The sequence below is a fragment of the Otolemur garnettii genome, unplaced genomic scaffold, assembly GCF_000181295.1.
Source record: "Otolemur garnettii isolate 467f Iridium unplaced genomic scaffold, OtoGar3 scaffold00258, whole genome shotgun sequence".
In the NCBI taxonomy this organism is placed as follows: Eukaryota; Metazoa; Chordata; class Mammalia; order Primates; family Galagidae; genus Otolemur; species Otolemur garnettii.
Window position 1 is genome coordinate 182,011 of NW_003852653.1, and position 7,537 is coordinate 189,547.

Genomic DNA, 7,537 nt, shown 5'->3' on the forward strand with positions numbered 1-7,537 from the left:
AATAACTAAAAGACATTTGTGGTATATTAGACTCTTGATAAATATGAGAACAAAGGATGAATGAGATAAAGTTCTTGGGCTCAAGCAATTGGCTGTTTAGCTGGATAAATAGCTAATGTGAATATGTGATAAATAGGAAGAGAGATTCACATATTCAGCAAGAGGGGAGGATGGTAGTGAAGTTAGAAGACACATTTCCAGAAACAGTAGAAGAAAATGTACAAGAGATTTTAGAATAGAGTGTTTATGGTCTAATCATTATATTAAAGCTTCTCTTGGAACAAAAGCTGTGAAGAAAATTGAGAAAAATGCAGCAAAAATCCACAGACTCAGTTCTTCCAGGGAGCATCATAAATCCAGGTTCTAAACAGAAAGATGGAGCAACTTGTTGCTGCAGTCCAAAATAAGTAAATGACCAACTCTAAGGGTCTCAGCAATAGTGAGAAAAGAGTGTTATGCATTACTTCTGTACATTTCTTAAAGAGGCAGCTAATATAAAGAGGGGAATGACTTACGGACACTTTTCTGTCATACAATTTAAGTGTGTGGGCCAGTTACTGCATTTCATGCCTATAATCCTAGCACACTGGGGGGGTGAGGTAGGAGGATTGCTTGAGAGTAGCAGTTTGAGACTAGCCTGAGCAAGAGTAAGACCCTGTCTCAAAAAAAAGAAAGAAAGAAAGGAAAAAGAAAACTTAGCCAGGCATGGTTGTGCATAATTGCGATGCCAGACACTTAGGAGGCTGAGGCAGGAGAATCACTTGAGCCCAGCAGTTTGTAGTTGCATTGAGCGACGAGCTACCACTGCACTCTAGCCCAGGTGACAGAGGGAGACTATTTGAAAAAAATATATATAATAATAAAGTTTTCCTTTCTTATGTGGTTTCACATACCACATAAGATTTTGTATGTGTCTTAGTTCATTTTATGTTGCTATAAAAGAATATTTGAGGCTGGGTAAATTTTTACAATAAAAATTTATTTGTCTCATGGTTCTGAAGACTGGGAACTCCAAGAGCATGGCACTAGCATGATACCCATAGTGGAAGGCCAAGGTATCTCATGGTGAGAGACAGTTAGAAAGCATGCAAGACGGAGGGGGCAAAAGGGCACAACTTCAGTGATAACTATTCCAGTCCTGTGGTAACTGTATTAATTTATTCATGAGGGCAAATACCCCATAAACTAATCAGCTCTTAAAAGTCCCACCTTTAAATATGTTTACTATCATACTAGCAATTACATTTCAGCAGGTTTTAGAGGGGACATTCAAGCCATAGCAGTAGGATATAAAAATCTTTACTTAGGCTTTATGCTGAAGGCATATACCAATTCAGTCTTTCCCAAGGCTCTCTTCTCTAAGTTGAACAATACTTACTCTTAGTAAAATACTACATTTTAATCAGCATGTTCTATTAATTCCCCAGAGCAACTGATGATTGTATATATATATCATAAAATTAATCTCAAAATTTCACCTTGATTCCTACCACTTAACCATCTCAACTCTATGGCTGGTACTTCTGAGCTCTATAGTAGTATATTGTGGACTGAAACTGCCCCAAGATATTTGATATTATTACCAACTTCCAACGTACTCTACCGTCCTCCAACTGTCCTCTCATTCATTCTTTTTCATTGCTTCAGCTTTTTGGATCCTGGTTCCATTTCTTTTCTCCACTGTCTGCCTGCCTGTCTGCCACAGAGACCATCACATCTATCTAAAAAGGAAACAGGGAAGATATTGGACTTTACAATCAGACATCTACTGATTTAATCTTGACTTTCCATTTAAATGCTATGCCACCTTCAACAAACCACATACATTCTAAATCTCCGTTTCCTCCTGGGGAAATGTTAAATTTAATGCACTACGAAGTGCCTGATGCATAGTACACATTTTATAGATGTGGGTGATTTTCCTTCCTCATTTCTACAATCTTATATTGTAGAAATCAGGGGCTGGGGGGACAGAGTTGTACTGTATAATTTCTGAAGAGAATTCGACCATTCTCCTGAACAATTTATATGTCAGAATAAAGAATTGTGTTCACCACGTTCTTTCATTCTGAGAAGTGGTTGCACTCTAGGAGATGTGGCGATGAAAGGAACATGCTTTCCTCTTCACAAGCACAGTACAGCGTGCTGCTGTCTGGTGAATGTTTCCATAGAAACAGCAGAATGGCTGCTGGGAAGGAGGTACATTGGAATTCTTTACAGAGCCTTTTTCTTCCCTTTAACAGCCAGTGGCAGTCCTGGTTTGGTTGGGCTTGTAAGCCAACGAACATTGATTTGCAGCTGCATGAATTCAAGAGGAGCCAAGTACAAAGCAAACCTTCAACATGTGGTCTACGTTTAGACAGAGAGAGGAGAGTTTTGGACATGTGTTGTGTTGACACTAAATCAAAGAAAGTGGCAATCACCCATTACTCAGTTAAAATGATACTTAAGGCTAGTAGAACCAGTGTGCATTTTTGGTCAAGTTATTGATTTGAATACCTTAGAGTCAAGGGGCAGTGAAAGATAACGAGGCTGTCAAACTATGAAAGATTTACCTATACATTCTAAGTAATAGGTAGGCATATGGACTTCACCATTTCTAAGACTGGAGAGCTCTCTATTGATAAAAATGGCCATTCTACTATGGGACAGCTTTAAGTCCATTCCTCAGTTTCACTGAAGTTTATTTCCCTCTACTTTTCTAGCAGAAGGACAATAATTATAAAACTTCCATCCTTGGAAATGTAGGACTTGAAGGTAGGTAAAAGTGTGGAGTTCAGATCCTATTGATTTTGGTGCCGATAAAATTTTTGGTTGTTAGTTCCTAGCGTGAAAAAGTATTTTTTTTTTCACATTTTAAAAAATATTTGGGTTTATCTGTGTTTGGGGAGGATGCGTTAGTGTTTATGTAGCTTATTTATGAAATAGTCTTCTGGAACACATCCTGAGTTCTATCACATTTTTGACGGTTTCTTGTTACTTATATACTTTCCACCGTTTTGAAAAGAGAGCTATAATGCAGAAAGACACTTTGTGTGTGTGTGGTACACAGGTATGGATCGACTGATTTGAAGAGTATGAAAGATTTATTTGGAAAATCAAAGATAAATTAATTTTCAGAAGAAGTATCTCAATCAAGTTTTTTCACATCCCTGGCAGGTCTATAGCAATTGAAAATGCTAAATGTTAAAGGTTTATTTGTCTAAACCTGTACATAAAAATGATTGTGGTAGGAGGCTAGGAGTTCTGAAATACATATCACAGAAGAAACAACCAGTTATTCAGGAGAATAATGGATTTCAAATAAACACATTTTTTCCTCTATATTTTTGCATTAGTCAATGAAAAGCTTACTGGCCTGATAAAAACAAGCTGTGACTACTTTTACAAGTTAATCTTAAAAAGCTAGAAGGGCCGAGATAATATGCTTTGAATAAGCAACATGGCTTAGAAAAATATAGGAAAATTTATTATATGGTTACTTATTTGCAATTTGCAGACTAGGTGGAAGGGCAAAAGGGAATAAAAAGTTGAAGTAGCAAAAAACCTAATCATAGAATAAAGTTTATATTTCATTTTTCTACACACCTTTTTTTTTTTTTTTTTTGAGACAATCTCACTATGATGCCTTCAGTAGAGTGCTGTATGTTACAGCTAACAGCAAGCTCAAACTCTTGGGCTTAAGTAATTCCCTTGCCTCAGCCTCCCGAGTAGCTGGGACTACATGTACCCACCACAACGCCTGGTTATTTTTTTTGTTGCAGTTATCATTGTTTTTAGCTGGCCCGGGCTGGATCGAACCTGTTAGCTGTGGTGTATATGGCACCCTACTCACTGAGCTATGGGCACAGAGCCAATTTTCTATACACTTTATTTTCAGAGTTGTTTACTTTCTTTTATATAATTCTGTATACTATTTAACACAGCAACTTCAGTTACGGTTTCCTTTTTGCTTACCGTACCTTGGTTACTACAGATCTTTTGGGTTATTCATTTTCCCCTGCGATCTCATGCACCTAGTGATCCACGATACCCTTTTCTGGTCTGCTGATTCCTTTCCTCCCAAATTCTTCCCCTCTCTCAACTTGGGCACATGCAGTCACCCTAACGCTCCCACCCTTTTCCTGTAACATTTGCCAAATCATCTTACCTTAATGAAAACCTGGCTTTCTTCTGATGTCATTAAATCTTCTCTATGGAGGAGACTTCCTGTGCTCCCACGTGGTAGGTATCTCAGGATGGGGAACTGAGGACCCAGTCATCCTCATGCCCCAGGATCACTGTTGGGTTGTTATTTCCCCTCCGTTGTCTAATCTTCTAAGCTCCTGGAGATGCATGCCATTCACCTGTAACCCTCTCGCCCCGCATCTCTCCACTAAAATCTGTCCTCATTGGAATTTTGTTTACGCTCAGTTATTGACAACCTCAAATTCCTTTTCATCTTCTCTGTTTTAACTTCTCAGGATTGCATCATAGATTTTCTTAGCAAACACTGCCAATTCCCATCCTAGTTTCAAACTGGTTACAGCTTTCTAAATTTCCAGATCACCTGATTTAAAATGCTAAGAGCAACCATTAGCCTTTGTGTCAGGGTGTCTGACAAATATTTCGAATGAATGGGCATTTTGTTTACTTTTAACACCCTCCTGAGCAAATCCATGTGGGTAATTCGGGTTAAAGTAAACAAAGTAAGAAGAGGATGTGCAACCGCCATCCCCTGCTTCTTTTGCCTAAGTGACTGTGGAAGCCGTGCATTGAGATGGAAACATGGGAGGAAGATGAGTCGTTTCCCATCTGGGTGGTATAAAAAGTTCTTCCGTGTCACTAACACATTTCAAAATGTTCTTGCCTGATGGTGGTGCCTGTGGCTCAAAGGAATAGGGTGCCGGCCCCATAAGCCGCTGAAGTAGTGGGTCAAACCCAGCCTCAGCCAAAAAAAAAAAAATTCTTGCCTGAGAAATTACCTTTTGTTTTGGTAACCAATGTGGATATGAGGACTTGTTTGTTTTGGCAACTGGTAGTACTAATTATCTCAAATTATCACTTACAGTCTATTGATTTCCTTTTCTTTTATGCATGACACCCACTTTCTGCTTCCACTTCCCTTCTCGTCTAGTTTGTATTTTATGTCCTATACTTATATTCAACATGTCGATTTATCTATCACTCTTTAGGCTTGCTTCTTGTGTCAAAACCTCAACCTTAGATCAAAAACCATCTGCATTGTGTAGTGATGCAACCAAATCTTTGAAGGTCATTGTCTCTACAATGTCATAGTTATCTCCTTAAGAGTGCTCTACAATGCAGATGTAGACAAATTATTTCATTATATTTGTCAAGGATGCTCACTCTACAAAAATACTCATTATGTACTTGTAGCATAATTCTGAAAAAAGCCTTTCTCTTCTGCTTTCATTTTTAACATAATTACAATAATATGCCTAACACTTTATTGAGAAAATAGAAACAACGAAAAAGGAAATCCCTGCTTCTCCTACCACCAGAACAACTTCTAAAGTATCATTTTCTGTATCAGTCATTTTTTTTTTTTTGACAACATTGCTTTTTTTCTATGACAACCTTGACATTATGAGGAATACTGGCCAGTATTTTATAAAATGGCTCTCTATTGGAATTATCTGTGCTTTTTTTTTTCTTATGATTGGACTTGGGTTATGGGTTTGGGGGATAAAGACCCTAGAGATAAAGCATCTTCATCACATTGTATCAAGGGAACCTACTTTCAATACAATTTGTCACCTGGATGGAGCTGAACTACATTCTTCTTAGTAAAGTATTGCAAGAATGGAAAAATAAATATCCAATGTACTCCATGTTAATATGAAATCAATATGTAAGCAATTACATGTTCATAAGAATAATACAACACTATTATAGTCTGTTTGGGTGTAGAGGAAAGCTGGAAGGGGGAGGCGGGATGATCTACGGCAGAAGGAGGGAGGGCAGGAGGTGGGAGTGCACCTACTGTGCACATTGTGAGGGTGTATAACACACCCCCTGGGTGAGGGGCTCTTCTACAAATGGAATTTTACCCTGAAAGTGAGAACAATGTAACCTAAATGCTGTGCTTACATATTAATTTGAATAAAGTTTAAAAAAATACAACTCATTGTTCTTTATGTTGACCTCCATAACCAGCTAAGGTAGCATAATAAAAGTAAATTAAAGTTTCCCTTTTTTTCTCCTTACTTTTCTCTGCTTTGGAAGGAAATCACTAAACCCAATTATTTTCTACATTCCTCAGGATAGAACATATACAGAAATTATTTGGAATTCTGAATGGGAGGTTTGTCTCACCTCTTCAGTTTATTAATTTGGTTTATTACTTATTTAAATCAATATGAACTCATAGGTTTTTAACTTTATATGCTGGAGTCTAATCCAATGTTATTTTATTTACTATTTTGGTCAAATGGTTCCAGACTTGGCTATCAGTAACTCTTTCTGTTAGGTACTGTTTTCCTTTAACGTATCTCCACCATTGTGAGGTTTTATGATATTTTTCTGAGCACTTCCTTACTTCTTTGCACTATAAAATGCTCCAGGCTCAGATTGTATATTTTCTGTCCCTGTCCTAGAATCAGCTATTTGACCAAGCAGCCCTGGTGACTTTTATTGTTGAATGTTAATAGAAACTGAAATCTGGGAGCTTGTTGCCACTGGGGACTTTTGCTGAAAGAGAAAGAAAATATACATATAAAAATATATATTAAATAAATATTAAGTACATAGAAACACATATATTACTGTGTATCTACCCGTATTTTTTATGAAGCCATCTATACCTGTATTAAGCTAAAAATGAGTTACTAGTGATGTCTCCAATTCTGTTTCATTACCTCTTGGATCCGTATTAACTTCCTGTCCTTACTTATCTGTAACCTCCCTCCACAGCAGTAGGAAAGTTGGCTACCACCACTGCCATTCATTTACTTAATTGTTCATTTCCAATATGCAAGTTAACATTATTAACCGGAGCACAGTGCTATGTGCAGTATCTTTTGTCTTTAGTTTTACAGATTTCACTTTCCAAAGTTAGTAAGGTAAGCAGCCTTCTCTGTACCCCTTTCAGGGAGGTTGTTTCATGTTTGCAATACAGTTTTTTTTCCTTTGTTTTTTTTTTCACATTGTTTATTCCATCCTGCACTTCTACCAGCCTCCTAAATACTTTAAAAAAGTTCACACATTAAGATTTGCTTTTTGTGATGTAAAATTCATAGTCTCATATATCATACAGAATAGTTTCACCACTCTAAAGAAAAACTCCCCAGTGTTTCACTGATCCAAATCTACCTTCATTCTCCACAGACCCCTGGGCAACCACTAATATTTTTATTGTCTCAAAGTTCAGTTTTGTTTTTCACCAGAGTGTCATATAATTGAAGCCATTTAGTATGTATATTTTTCAGACTAGCTTCTTTAATAAATTGCTAAAAGAGGGCAGTGCCTGTGGTTTAGTGGGTAGGGCCCAGCCAAACTGCGACAAAAAGTAGCCAGGCATTGTGGCACGCTTCTG